We start from the raw sequence: 15,955 nt of genomic DNA, 5'->3' as shown, positions 1-15,955 counted from the left end.
TTACTGAGCTTATGGGTAAATTTAGAGATGCGCAAAGTATCCACGACTTTGCGAAGGCTCAAATGGTGGCTGGCGCTAAGTTCTCCCTGATTTAGTTGAAGGTCTGCCACTCGAAGTTGGACTTTAGCGATGTTATCGACACTTTTTACCGCAAGACGTCGAAGATGAGGATAAATGTTGACAAACGTCGTGCGGTTGTATCTCCTGTAGCCGAAAAAGTGATCGACGAGCTTCTTAGAGTGGACGCCACTTTCTTCAAGGAGTTTCGGTATGATGATTCGACACAGATTGTCCATGCTACAAGAGATAACATAACCATAGATAGATTTGTGTAGGAATTCTTTTTCTTTTCTCAAACGTGTTTGCTTTGAACCGAACCACGAAATTGCATGTATTTGTAAGTGGTGTATATTGTAACTGTCATTGTGAGACTCATGTAAAGTCAAGGCAAATTCTCGTGTTATCTTTTTTCCTTTGAGCCCCCAAGTATCTCGGCTAGCGTGACTATCTTTATTGTTCGCAAGGTTTTTCATGGAACCAAGGCGTGTAAATTGAGAGAAACTTTGAAGTCGAATATATTTTGTAAATTTGTTGGGTTCGAGCCCTCGAGCCTTGCTTGCGAGAAAATTACTGTCGTCGTGGTAAACGAGCAGATGCCATAGGATGGCTTAGATTGGGGCCGAATGGACGCAAGAGGATTCGGGGGAGGGTTTGCGATTAGATGGGAAGAACTTCCGGATGCTTTCCTCAAGAACACAGCCAGAGACCGGTATACAAGAAGAGAGACAAGAGGAAGAACTCTTTACTAGATCGCAAGCTTCATTGAACACAGCATGGTTACAAGTTCTGTCTACCTCTCTTTCATCATATCGTCGTATCGTCGTATCGTGTCCGCAAGGAGGGCTGCCCCCTCTCCTTATATAGGGGAGAGGGTGGCTTACAGAGCAAGAAACCCTAATGGCATCTTTGACTGGACAAACTACTTTACAGAGTTACTGTACAAAGCTACTTTAATCATAGATGACACCGGGGCCTTCTTTTATCATAGAAGCTGACGTCCTCCGGCTTCTTTCTCCGTCACCTCTCTCTTTGGCGCCAGGGCTCTGAATAAAGTTACTTTGCTTAGCTCATCCTTGTCTTCTTGCTCTGGAGAGAATCTTTGACCAGTCCTGCCGACAGGCTCTCCTTTCCGGTATCTTCTATACCGGGTTCCGGCATACCCCTTTGGGGATACCGGCTTAGCTTTGCTTTCCCGGATTCCTACTAGGCTTCCGGTAAGATCATTAAACCGGTATCAAGATGGCTCAAACCATCCGGTTTGGCATGCCTTTGGCATACCGGGGGTTATCCCCCCAACATTAGTCCCCGAAGCTGGTATAGCCTGGAGGATTCTATCCTACAGACCATGCCAGGTTTTCATCTTTTTAAGATACCGGTTTAATCACTCATGTCTTGAGCTTAGTTCCGGCACCTTCACCCTCGTTCCTTTTCTTCTCTTTGCAAGGCTCGTTCCGGCATCTCTTTTTTCCGGTACCACGTGTCTTTACTCCTTCCTCGGCGAAGTCGAGAATATTTCGGGCCCCGCGCCTGTCAGAGACATGCGCACTGTAACTGACGCGCCAGTGTCCGTTGTCACATCGCTTCGACTCCCGCGCGCCCATTTAATGCACCGCTGCGGATCCCACTACTTCTTCGGGATCCCGTGTGCGCCTCCATGTGTCCTCCGTTTCTCGCGTGTATCCCTTCGCCACGTGGCGGCCCAAGGTGCGAACCGTCGCGGGCCGCGAGGCGAACCACCGCGGCCCAGCGGTTCCCTGCCCACTCTCTCTCTCCTTTATAAACACAACCGCCCCTTCTCCTTCATCTTCTTCGCATTCTCCTCCTTCGCGCACAGAGCTCCACGCCTTTGCGCCACCGCCGCTCTCCGTCCGCCGTCGCTCATTCAAGCTCCGGCGCCCGGCGAACTCACGCCGTGCTTCCGCTGGACTTCGCCGTGCGGAGATCTTCAGCAGCAACCTCATCGCGCCCGCCGCATTCGCGTTTCTTTGCGAGCTTCTCCGCCTCGCCGTCGACGGTGCTCGCCGGTGACCGCAGACCCGCTTCACCGCCAGCAAACACTTCCCTCAGCGACCGCGCCGCTCAAGGTTGGTACTAATTTTACTTTACTCGTCGTTCGCTTGCCTTCCAGATCTTAGGCCTTTGGTGTTCTTATTTGCTCTTTTTCTTTGGTTTTCTTCTTACTCGTAGATCTTCACGCGGGGTTCAAGTTTGGGATTTCTGTTTCTTCGCCTACCCTCGCAATGTCTGACGAGGAGTCTTCCTCCGCCTCTTCTTCTTCCCTTTCTCTCAAGCGCCGTAGACCCTCTCCCGGTGAATCCACGGCTTCAGATCCGATGGAGACCGATTCCGGCAATCAGCAGGAATCCGGTAGCCTCCAAGAGTCCGGCGGCCACTTAGAATCCGGTAGCTTTAGCCAAGCTTCCGGTAGCCAAGAAGCCAGTAGCTCTGGCCAAGCCTCTAGCAGCTCCAGCCAATCTTCCGGCGAGGAGCCTTCCCCGATCACCCGTGGAGCCTGGATGGGCTCCAACGTTACTGAGTTTGAGATCGATTGGTTGTACCGGTCTCGGAGGATTCCGGAAGGAGTTACCTGCCGGATTCCTGATGACGAGATCGAACCGGATCCCGAAGACGACGAGTATGTTGTTTTTCTTGCTCACTTTGAGCGTGGCTTCGGCCTTCCTGCCTCCTCTTTTTTCCGGGAGTTTCTAGATTTTTACGAACTCCAACCTCACCACCTTCCTGGCAACGCCATTTTCTATCTTTCTTGCTATGCCACCTTCATGGAGGCTTACATCGGCATTCGTCCCACTCGTGAGACGTTTGCCCGCTTCTTCAACTTGCGGATCAACTCCGTCCAGGGCAAGGAAATCCCTAAGCCCAAGCCGCCCGTGGAGTGCGGCTCTTGCATTGTTGGCTCCCGCCAAGGGAGCACCTTTCTTAAGTTTTCCGGCCTCGAGTCTTGCCGCGCCTGGCAAGGAACTTTCTTCTATGTGAAGAACAGCGGCCGCGCCAATCTTATCAATCTTCCTCCATATCGAGCTGGGCCCCTCAGCAGAACCAATTGGAGCTACAACTCGAGGACGGAACACGCCGAAACCAACCGGGTAGTGCGCTTCTTGGCCTCTTTGAAGAAGGAGACCAACATCTGTTCTGATGATGTCATCCGGACTTTCATATCGCGCCAGGTGCTTCCTCTGAAGCGCCGCGCACATAGGATGAGCGAGATGTATGGCCCAGGCGATCCTACCAAGATCACAGGCCGTCCTCTCAGCAAGAAGGACGTTGTTCGCAAGGCTAAGCAGATTTGTCAAACTGCTATGCCTTTTGCGTGGGAATGGGGCCTCCTTCCCCTCAGTTCCTCTAACCCTCCGACTCAAGAAGTAAGAGATTGCGCAATTTGGGGTTGTCTTTGCCGGTAACTTTCTGCTTTGGTTAACCTTCTTTTTTACCTTGTTTCAGGCCAGGGACCGCTTCCCTCTCATCCAGGCAGAGCGGCGAGGAACTCTCCGGAAGCGCGCCTTCGACTCCTTCGACCCAGATCCCTACATCTTTTGGAAGGATCTGAAGATGGGCAAGACTCCGGCTGCGCGCCTTGGCCGGGACCCGCCGGAGCCAACCGGAAACCCCGACGACCTGACCGTGCTCGAGGTACTTTCTTTTCCGGTTTTCTGTACTTTGCCGCTATTGCTTTCTTGCGAATTGCTTCTTAGCCATATCCAACTCACAGATCCACGAGCGCGTGCCGCCCCTGCGCGCCGAGGCCGGCTCAGAGTTTGTGGACAAACTCATGGCCCAGGGCCAAAAGAATAAGCAGCCGGCATCTACCGCCGGCTCCAGCCATGCTCCTCCCTCCAAGCGCTTCCGGACGGAGCCCGTGGGGGAGAAGGAAGTGGGCGTGCGCCGCTACGGATGCAAAGCGATGCCAACCGCTTCCGGGTAATTTTATTTTCCGGCTTGCCTCTTTTTTGCTAAGTTCTTTTACCGGTTGCTTTTTCTCAACCATTTGTCTTTTCTTTCTCTCAGCCCCGCTCTCAAGCTTGGCCCAAGGCCATCGGGCTCTGAGGGATCCGCAAGGACCTCAACCCCTCCTCCTCGCTCAAGCCCGGCACCATCTGGTGCCGGCAACACCTCTGCCTCCCTTTCGGGGGGCACAACAAATTCGGGGCGTGCGGCCCCTTCATTGTCAGATCACCGCACGGAGGAGGATCTTTCCTTCCTCCCAGAACACCAGGACACCGGCGCCAGCAACATCGGCGCCGGAGAAGAAGAAGCTGCCGGGCGGGCGGAGCCTTCTGCTCCTCCCGTCCTTGAAAAGACAGCTTCCGCGCCGGAATCTTCCGCGCCGGAAGGCTCCAACACGGGTGACGCTCCTAGCGCTCCCCCTTCTCCACGCACCATCCTCATGCCTCCGTCAGAGGCTCCTCGCGCCCAGCCCTCCAAGGCCGCTCCCAACGCGCCGCCGGCCAAGACCTCCGGGGCCGCCTCTACCGCGCCACCGCCCAAGCCTTCCAAGCTCATCAAAGGGAAGGCGACGGCCTCCAGCGCCCCTTCGGGCGGCCAGCAGCCCTTGGTGCTGCACGTCTCCAAGGCCGCCAAAGGTGCCAGCATGAAGGCCACCGGCCTCCTTGGCCGCATCACGGAGTTCCAGCGCCAAGGCCGGGACCTGGGGCACCTTCTGCCCTATGCTCAAAAGTGGAACACCGCGGACATCACTCCGGCGACCCGCGGAATGGGCAAGGACCGGCTGCCGGCACCTGATCCAGTCGGGGATCGGTGTTCTGAGGAGCACTTTATGCGGCTTCGCAGCGCCGTAAAAGAGCTCGACAGCGCGTGGTACGATTCCACGAACAATCTAACGGTACGTTCTACTAACTTTTAATCTTTGCCGATTTCTTCGTTTCCGGCTCTGTTTTATCTTTTCTTTAGTTTCATGCCGGTTTCTCTCTTGTCTATCTTCCCAGTCCCCGAGTTTTGTGGTGAGAGCGCAGCTCTTAGCGCAAAACTTAACTTAAAAACTTAGCGTGAAACCGGCACTGCCAGTCCCCGAGTTTCGGGTTAAACACCTTCTTTTTAACACACAATTTACCTTAAAAACGCGCAAAACCGGCACTGCCAGTCCCCGAGTTTCGGGTTAAGAACTTTGTTCTTAGCGCAAAACTTAACTTTAAAACGCGCAAAACCGGCACTGCCAGTCCCCGAGTTTCGGGTTAAGAACTTTGTTCTTAGCGCAAAACTTAACTCATTTCTTCTTTTTCTTGAACAGCTCACGGCTGACGCTCGGAAGGCCCTCTTCGAGGAGCTTTTATGGGAGCACCGGGAGCTCGCTGAGGCACATGACAAGTGCCAAGGTAAATTTTTTGTTCCACCGGCATCTTTGCTACCGGAAACCTTTTTTCCTTGTGACATTCGTAATTTCTGTTTAACAGTGATCCCGGAAGCTTCCATCGATGCTCTCAAGGAGCAGCTCGCCGCGGCCCAACGTACAATTTTTTCCTTTCTCCTTTGAACTTGGTTTCTTTTCAGTTTTACTAGTATAACCTTGTTAACACTCTTTTTTCCGGTTACAGGGGAGAAGGACCAGCTCAGCCAGCAGCACCAGGAGGAGCTGAACGCCCTCAAGACCAGCTACCAGGAGCTCAAGTCTCAGCTGATTCAGCTGGGGCTTGACCACGCCAAGGCCCTCAAAGCCGCTGAAGTGACCGCAGCGGCCAAGTTGGACGAGGCTCTGGAGGATGCCTGCAATGCCACTGTGGTGTTGCGGGCAGAGCTGGAGGAGATGGCCAAGGCCCGGAAGGGTGCCGAGGAGAAGGCCGCGCGGCTGGAGGAGGAGCATAAGGAATGCGATCAACTGATCCTGCTAACCGACACACTCGCCCACCGTAAGTTCTTTTCTTTTACACTTTGACTACTGCATATGAGCCTTTTTTCCTTCGACCTCATTTTCTTTCCGTTATCTTTCCTTCCGGTCTCTTTTCTTCCGGATTCTTTTCTCTCCGGTCTCTTTTTCTTCCGGACTCTTTTCCTTAACTTTTTTCTTTCTTCGCACAGGCCTCTTTCCGGACTCGCAGAGGTACGCCATCAAGAAGGTCGACGCGCGCCGCAAGGACCAAGGCCGAGTGAATCTTACCGTGCCATGGACGCCCAAGGACCATCTGGTCGCGCTTAACGCGCGGGTGTCCCATATGCGCGCCATAGACCGCAATCTGTCGGACATCCCTGATGTAGCTACCCAGCTCTACAGGACTTTATGGCCTAGCGAAGAGGTGCCGGACACCTTCTCCCTTATCAGCGATCGTCTCAAGGGTGCCGGCAGGAGGATCCGCGAGTGGCAGTGCTCTGCTGCCCGCGCTGGAGCGGACTCCGCCCTCCGCGTTGCCTGCTCCTGGTATCCGGAGCTCGACTTGGACGCCCTTACCGGCGTGCGTGAAGACGCAGAAACGGATCTGGACCCGATCCTCACCGCTAAGCGGCAGGATCGCGCGTACCGCATCGCTGAGTATGCCGATATGCGCACCTTCATCCCTCCCCCTCCTGGCGTCAAGGACTATCTCGACGAGGAGGAGGATGAAGCCGAAGAAGAGCTCCTGGACGATGCTGATGCCGGCGATGCTCCTCCGGAAGCCCCTGCTGCTTGATGATTCTCTTTGAAGTGTTTGCTTGCTATATCTGTTGGTCCTGCTTGCCTTAAGACAATATCTGTTAAATTCCGCCCCGGTATGCCGGGGTCTATGATGTAAAACTTAAGTTTGCCTGTGGTTGCCGTACAACATTTCCTGCCGGTAAGTTATACCGGTAGCTAAGTATTTATAAGTTTGCCTTAGCATATTTTGCTTTTGGTTCTGCTTTTATCCTGCACTGCAAATATTTCCCAATTGTTTCCGCATCCAATTTGATGCATACTTGGTTCTTTTGCCTTGGCTCTGCCTGCCTTCTCTGGGCGTTCTTTGGCGTATGAGCACAAGGTTCTTTCACCAAACAAGCATCTTCTTGAACTTAGAAATAACTTTGAAATTTTGCAAAAAACCGGTTTAACCGGGGTTAGTTATATTTTCCGGATTGTTCTTTCCTGCTCTCCCTTTTCGCAGTTCATGTGCTTATCTCCTACCGGTTTATCTTGCTTGCCATGAAGCCGGTTTGCGGACAGCAGCAGAGTCGAAGACTCCGGTAGGATTTAGCACACTACTAAACCGGAAAGAAAAAACATTCAATAAGCAACCGGTAAACTGAAAAAATAGACAAGTTACATGCAACTTAAGTTGGGGTAGTCCCCGAGATTCATTCAAGGTTCCGGCATCTTTTATTCATAGCATATAAGGTACAAAAAGGAACTTCTTACACCACCACTTCAAGAGTAGAAAGGATGTAACAGAGCTACGTTCCATGGACGTTTGCTCTCCTCTCCGGACCTGTCCGCCTTTCCTTTCTTCCACTCCTGTGCATCGATCAAGTAATATGCATCATTGTGAAGCACCTTGCTTACAATGAAGGGACCTTCCCATGGTGGCAAAAGCTTATGCCGGCCTTCAGTGCGCTGCACCAGGCGAAGTACAAGATCTCCTTCCCGGAAAACTCTCGGGTTAACCTTCCGGTTATGATAGCGTCTGAGGTTTTGCTGGTAAATGGCAGTTCTTGCCAAAGCCAGCTCCCTTGCTTCTTCCAGCAAGTCGACATCATTTTCTCTGGCTTCTTTGACCTCTTGCTCAGTATAGAGCTGTACCCTTGGTGAATCATGAATGATGTCGGTTGGTATGACCGCTTCTGCTCCATAAACCATGAAGAAGGGAGTGTATCCGGTAGACCGGTTTGGGGTTGTTCTTATACTCCACAGAACTGATGGTAGCTCATCGAGCCAACATCCCGGTGACTTCTCCACTGCATCAATTAGTCTAGGTTTGATACCGGAAAGCACCAAAGCATTCATCCTTTCCACCTGGCCATTGCCTTGTGGGTGTGCCACTGAGCACAAATCCAACCGGATGTTGTTGTCTTCACAGAACCTTTTGAACTCACCTTGAGCAAAGTTGGTTCCATTATCAGTGATGATGCTATGCGGGTATCCATACCGCAAAATGACATCTTTTAGGAATTTCACCACTGTATGCCCATCACACTTTGCGATAGGTTTTACTTCTAGCCACTTGGTGAACTTATCCACCATCACCAAGATGTGAGTCATGCTGCTTCTTGCAGTTTTGAATGGTCCAACCATGTCAAGGCACCAAACGGCGAATGGCCATGTTAGCGGTATTGTCTTTAAACCGGATGCTGGTGTATGATTTTGCTTGGCGTACCTCTGGCAGCCGTTGCATTTTCTTACCAAATCCTCAGCATTCTCCAAAGCAGTGGGCCAATAGAACCCATGCCGGAATACTTTTGCTACTAGCGCCCTTGATGAAGCATGATGCCCACATTCTCCTTGGTGAATTTCCTCAAGCATTTCTTTCCCTTCCTCCGGTTCCACACATCTTTGAAGGACACCGGTAACGCTTCTCTTGTACACCTCACCGTTGATGAATGTGTAAGCTTTGGACCTTCTTTGTATCCTCCTTGATTCATTTTCGTCAGCCGGCAAGGTGCCGTTGATCAGGAATTCCTTAATAGGTTTAACCCATGACGGTATCTCTCGAACCAAAAACACCGGTGCATCTATCTCCATGCTATCCACCAGCATCATTTCTTCCGGTATGGGTACAGCAGTCCCCGAGCTTACCGGAGCAGTCCCCGAGCTTGTCGGAGCAGTCCCCGGGTTTGCCGGAGCAGTCCCCGGGTTCCCTTCATCGATATCCATGGGTACTACGTGTGACTCCGGTACAAAAATTGATTCTGATTCCGGGCTCGGTTTGATCGATGGCACTCTTAAGTGAGCCAAAGCTATTCCGGGAGGAATTTCTTGCCTAGATGAGCCCAGCTTGGACAAAGCATCCGCGGCTTCATTTTCTGCTCGCGGCACATGGTGAAACTCACACCCTTCGAAGAATCCGGCAATCTTTTGCACATGAAACCGGTACAAGGCCATGTTGGCATCTTTTGCATCCCAATCTCCGGAACACTGCTGTACCACAAGGTCTGAATCTCCATAGCAAATGATCCGGTGTGCACCGATTTCTTTTGCGACCTTAAGCCCATGGATCAAAGCTTCATATTCAGCGACATTGTTCGATGCCCTGAAATGTACTTGCAAAACATACCGGAGGTGGTCTCCTTTTGGTGAAGTAAGCACCACACCGGCACCTAGACCCTCCTTGAGCTTGGATCCATCAAAGTGCATTTTCCAGTACTCTATCCTCTGATCTGGTGGTTTATATTGCATCTCCACCCAATCAACAAGGAAATCAGCCAAAGCCTGTGATTTTATGGCATCTCTTCTTTCATATACCGGCACGTACGGCGATATCTGGATTGCCCATTTCGCAATCCGGCCGCTGGCATCTTTGTTGCACATGATGTCGGAAATTGGTGCTTCACTCACCACCTTCATGGGGTGCTCCTCAAAATAGTGCTTGAGTTTTGTGGCGGCCATGTACACGCCATAAGTCATTTTCTGGAAATGAGGGTAGTTCTGTTTCGAGAGGGAGAGCACCTCGCTCAGGTAGTATACCGGCCTCTGGACGGTTTTTCCTTCCTCTTCTCTTTCAACCACAACCACCACACTCACAACCCGGTTTGTTGCCGCTATGTACAACAGCATAGGCTCCCTTTCTAGAGGTGAAGCCAGTATGGGTGCTGTGGCTAGCATTGTTTTTAGCTCTTTAAACACTGCGTCTGCCTGAGGGTTCCAGACGAACGTGTCAGATTTTTTCATGAGAGCATAGAGTGGCAGAGCTTTTTCTCCCAACCTGCTTACAAACCGGCTTAGCGATGCCAAGCTTCCGGTAAACTTCTGCACATCTTTTAACTCTCGAGGGATAGCCATTCTTTCTATTGCCCGGATCTTTACCGGATTAACCTCTATGCCCCGGCTTGATACCAGGAAACCGAGCAGCTTGCCGGCAGGGACACCGAAGGTACATTTTGCCGGATTGAGTTTCATCCGGAACCGTCTTAGGTTATCGAACGTTTGCCTGATGTCATCGATTAAGGTGTTCTTTACCTTAGTTTTTATCACAATGTCATCCACATAGACTTGCACATTCTTTCCGATTTGGTCAAACAAGCATTTTTGCATACAGCGCTGGTACGTTGCACCAGCGTTGCGCAAACCAAAAGGCATAGTGACATAGCAATAAGCCCCGTGCGGGGTAATGAACGCAGTTTTTATTTGATCTTCCTTTTTCAAGGGAATCTGGTGGAAACCGGAATAGGCATCCAGAAAGGACAACAACTCACACCCAGCAGTTGAATCAATCACTTGATCGATTCGTGGCAAAGGAAAAGGATCTCTTGGGCAAGCCTTGTTCAGGTTGGTGTAGTCGATGCACATGCGCCACACCTTCGGAGCTTTTGCCTCCAGGTTCTCATCTTTCTTCTTTTCAACCATTACCGGATTGGCCAGCCACTCTGTGTGCGTGACCTCCACAATGAATCCGGCAACAAGCAGTTTAGTTACCTCTTCTCCTATGATCTTTCTTCTATCTTCAGCGAACCGGCGTAGTGGTTGCCGCACCGGCTTGGCATCTTTCCGGACGTTTAAGGAGTGCTCAGCCAGCTCCCTCGGAACACCTACCAAATCATCAGTTGACCAGGCAAAGATATTCCGATTCTCACGGAGGAAGCTGACGAGCGCGCTTTGCTATGCTTGATCAAGGCCGGCACCAATACGAACGGTGCGCTCTGGGTAAGCCGGATCCAGCACGATGTCCTTTGTTTCATTTGTTGGCTTGAATGCCGGTGAGCCCATGTTTTCACTCATTGCCGCTAAGCTCATTTGTGAGGACTGAGCCAGCGCAACAGCTGTTTGCATTCTTTTCTTTTCCTCCGCGATCACCAGCGATTCCGCTAAGTTCGATCCGGCAGATGCAGTTTCCAGTGAGATCTTATAGTTTCCCACCACAGTCAATGGTCCACGAGGTGCCGGCATCTTCATCTTGAGGTAAGCCGTATGAGTTGTGGCCATGAAGGCTGCCAATGCCGGTCTCCCCAGCAATGCATGGTAGGGACTGTCTAGATCCACCACCTCAAACTCCAGATTTTCCACCCGGCAATTGTCACGTCCTCCAAATGCTACGTCCACCCGAACTTTTCCTATCGGGGCACAGGACAAGCCAGGAACGATCCCGTGGAACGTCGTGCGCGTTGGCAGAAGCATGTTTTCTGTTATGCCCAGCGTATGCATGGTGTGCTTGTACATGATGTTGATGCTGCTGCCATTGTCTATCAGCACCTTGCTGAACTTCACTCGAGTTTGTGGCCCTTTCATGATTGGGTCCACAACAAGAGCATATCCACCCGGATTCGGCATGATCTTTGGGTGATCCTTAGATGACCAGGTAATTTCCTGATTGGACCACATCATGTACTTGGGAACTGCCGGCATCACAGCATTGACCTCCAGAGAGCGGCGGTGCACACTTTGCCTGTCTGTTGGCTCAGTGACAAAGACAACACAGCACAGATGCGGATCTTCGTAAACATTCCGGCCTAAAGGTGCCGGTGGAGGTGGTTGGTTATCGTTTTGCTCCACCCGGTTAACTTGCTGGTACTTCTGCCGGTTTGGCTGTACCGGTAAGGCGTTTGCCCCGGTAAGTGGCGGTGGTGGCGGTAGCTGTTGCTGCTGCCGCGGCATATCTTGTGGTGGCCGTGCATCTTTTACCGTTCCCTTTTGCATCAAGTACTTGGTCCAGGTACAATCCTTCGTCGGATGGTTTGACGGGTGTGCCGGATTCGGCGTGTGCCACCGGCAAGGTTGATCCATGGCAGCTTCCATGGTGTATTTTGCGGGTTCTTGCCAGTTTCTTTTCTGGACCCAGGGTTTCTTTTCCACCCATTGTTTCTTAGGACCTGCCCATGGCTGCGATCCGGTTTTTTGCCTCTGGCTGTCGCTGGCCTCAAAGTTTTCCTGCACAGCAGCAACTTGCTGCGGACCATACCTTCGATCCGGAAAATCTTCCCTTCTTTTGTTATTCCGGTTGTCCCGGTGTTGTTCGTGGCGCAGCTGCTCCGGCTCCGGTTGCACTGCCGGCTGCGTTGGGTCTCCCAACGCATAGCTATCAGCCACACGTATCATCTCTGCCAGCGTTGTCGGCATGTTGCGCTGCAACTTTTGCCACAACGGTGAACCTCTTCTGCATCCACTGCTAAACCAAGCAATGGCTTGTGCCTCGATTACCCCTTCACAGGAGTTCCTTGTAGTGTTCCACCGGGCCAGATAATCCCGGTCTGTTTCGTTCGGGCGCTGCACGCACAGAGCAAGTTGCTGCGGCCTGTTTGGCCTCTGATAGGTGCTGCTGAAATTGCTCACAAAGGCCTCCTCAAAATCCAGCCAGCCATTTATGCTTCCTGCCGGCAAGTTGTTTAGCCAGATTCTTGCCGGTCCAACCAAAAACGATGGTATGATCCTCACGGCCCAACGCCGGTTTCCTCCTCCTGCTACGGTTCCTCCACCGCCTGCAACGTACACTGCGGTCACGTAATCCGCGAGCCAATCTTCCGGCTTTGTGGTGCCATCGTATGTTTTTGTGTCACGAGGCAACATAAAGTTGCGAACTGGTGGTTTTTCTTTCATGATCCTTGGGCCAAAGCACTTTGGACCTGGAGGACCTTCCTCCTCGATCATTTCTGACAAGTACACTCTATCCAGACGGTGCCTCGCATCCCGTTCCGGTAAGTATCTTTCTCCTAGGCGTTCTCCCAATGGGTTCCGGTATGCTGCCGGTCTTGTAGAATCGGCTTCATCGTAACATTCCGGCACCGCGGCCCTTGCCTGCCGGTACCTTGGGGGATCTATTTCCTCCTCATCGTACGCTGCCCTTGCAGCTCGATAGTTTTGCCCGATCTCATATCTACCGGCATGATTGTTTCCGGCATAGCCTCTGGCGTAGCCTCGCTCTGCCCCTTGGCTTTTTCTACCGGCATCATGTTGCCCGGCCTGTTGCTTTCCGGCAAGAACCGGATCATACACAGTCATCTGCTGCGCATTCACTTCTTTTTCTCTCCTTCTATCCGGATGGGGGGACGATGCCTGCCCATGGGACTTGCTACCGGCATTCTTTGTCGAACGCGCGGATTTTGAGGCCGCTGCCTTGTTCAGCTTAGCCAGCTGCTCAGCATTTTGCTGCTCTATGGTTTCCAGCAGCTCTCTAACACGCTCTTGCTGCTTTACCAAAGCCTCCCCGGAAAGCGACTCGCATAGCTCTACGGCAGCTTTAGCAGCTTTTATAGTTTTATCCGGGCTGCTATACTTAGGCTTTTCCACGATGCTAACAGATGCAGAGGCACTCTTGCCGGTAAGAATCTCCTTGCGCAAATCCTGATCTAGGTTGCGAGCCTTTAGCCGGTTCTCCGGCATCCTAGCAGCATGCGCGCTAACAGAAGCAAAGCCATGGGCAGCGTTATACTCACGTACGGTTAGGTTCAGCTCGCGCTGCGCCCTGACGATGTCTTTGCCGCTCTCCAGCATCTTCTGGCGCTGCGCCTCCAGCTCCGCCTGAGCCGCTGCCGGGTCGATGTTCTGCGCGATGGGGGTGGCGAGGACGTTCATCGCCGCCTGGAGCGGTGTCTCCGGTGGCGCGGATGATGCTCCCGCTGCGCCTGCGCCGCGCTCCAGCGGTGGCTTAGCCGCACGGGTCGAAACCGCGCGACCGGCACCTTCAGCCGCAACCTCCTTTCCTGCACCAGCCACACCGGTCATCATTACCTCGACGCTGCCGGCGGCGCGGCCAGCACAGAGCCATCTTGGCGGGTCCGGTGCCACCAGCACCGGCGAGAGGCGCTGGCGCACGGGGACGGTGCCGAAGTAGACGCGGTGGCTGCCGAACTCGATGATGCGGCCGTTCTTGGGGAAGACGCCGCCGTTGGCGAAGCAGCCCGCGTTGTCGTTGATGAAGTCCATGGCGTAGATGCGCTGCACCAACGCGGACACCGTACGCTCGCCGGAGATCTCGAGGACGCCCGCCCGAATGTGAACTCCATCAAGCGCCACTTCATGCCACACGGTGGGCGCCAACTGTCATCGTGGTGAACGAGCAGATGCCATAGGATGGCTTAGATTGGGGCCGAATGGACGCAAGAGGATTCGGGGGAGGGTTTGCGATTAGATGGGAAGAACTTCCGGATGCTTTCCTCAAGAACACAGCCAGAGACCGGTATACAAGAAGAGAGACAAGAGGAAGAACTCTTTACTAGATCGCAAGCTTCATTGAACACAGCATGGTTACAAGTTCTGTCTACCTCTCTTTCATCATATCGTCGTATCGTCGTATCGTGTCCGCAAGGAGGGCTGCCCCCTCTCCTTATATAGGGGAGAGGGTGGCTTACAGAGCAAGAAACCCTAATGGCATCTTTGACTGGACAAACTACTTTACAGAGTTACTGTACAAAGCTACTTTAATCATAGATGACACCGGGGCCTTCTTTTATCATAGAAGCTGACGTCCTCCGGCTTCTTTCTCCGTCACCTCTCTCTTTGGCGCCAGGGCTCTGAATAAAGTTACTTTGCTTAGCTCATCCTTGTCTTCTTGCTCTGGAGAGAATCTTTGACCAGTCCTGCCGACAGGCTCTCCTTTCCGATATCTTCTATACCGGGTTCCGGCATACCCCTTTGGGGATACCGGCTTAGCTTTGCTTTCCCGGATTCCTACTAGGCTTCCGGTAAGATCATTAAACCGGTATCAAGATGGCTCAAACCATCCGGTTTGGCATGCCTTTGGCATACCGGGGGTTATCCCCCCAACAATTACATGCCATCATTATTTTTATTTCAACCATGCTATATGCAGCATCGTAAGCCCGCCTCATTAAAAACCTTTCAGCCCCACTCGGTGCCCTGAAAGGAAAAGAGTGCGTCTGAAAACTTGAGAGCTCTTCGGGTACAATGTATGCTTACATAGTTGATACTATATTGATTTCTAAGCGTAGAAACACCGTAGCTGCGCCATATTCCACGGGTTTGGTTCATCCTTGCCCGATTTCTTGTCCTTCAACCGATAAGCTCCCCGCGGAATAACTTGAGTGACGATATATGGTCCCAACCATAGAGATTCAAATTTCTCGTGTCGATCTTGTGTGAGTCAAAGGAGTAGATCGCCAACTTGAAAGGACCTGGGCCGCAAACGTTGACTGTGATAGTTTTTGAGGTTCTGATGGTATGCGCTTACTCTTGATAGTACCTCATCTCTCGCTTCATCGAGTGCGCCATCATCATCCTCCCGCGCCTTCTGCGAAGTTTCCTCTTCGTATTCCGCGACTCTAGGGGAGTTGTGTTCTATTTCTATCGGCAGCAGTGCTTCGGCTCCATGGACGAAGAAGAAAGGTGTTTCTTGGGTTGCTGCGTTCGTAAGATCCATAATATGTACGACAACTCGTTGACCCAAGTGTGTCGCGCTTTCTCCAGCGGTGTTAACAGAAGCTTCTTGATGCCATTGCAGATAAGCCCGTTGGATTTTTCGACTTGACCGTTGGTTTGCGGGTTCGGCACTGATGTGAACTGCAGCTTGATGCCCACGCTTTCACAGTAGTCCTTGAATTCTCGGGAGGTGAAATTGTTGCCATTGTCCATAACTATGCTGTTGGGGACGCCAAACCAAAAAATATCCCCTTGATGAAGTTCACTGCCAATGTTGCATCTGCCGAAGTTACTGGTACTGCTTCGATCCACTTGGTGAATTTGTCGAAAGCCACAAGCAAATACACGTGTCCTCCTAGCCAGGACTTGTGTAATTTTCCCTCCATGTCAAGCCCCCATTGTGCGAAAGGCCATGCCAATGGTATCGGCATTAATTCTGCCGCTGGAGAGTGAGGT

This window comes from Lolium perenne, chromosome 2, assembly GCF_019359855.2.
Source record: "Lolium perenne isolate Kyuss_39 chromosome 2, Kyuss_2.0, whole genome shotgun sequence".
Lineage (NCBI taxonomy): Eukaryota > Viridiplantae > Streptophyta > Magnoliopsida > Poales > Poaceae > Lolium > Lolium perenne.
The sequence above is the reverse complement of the archived record's forward strand: the minus strand, read 5'-3'. Positions refer to the sequence as shown.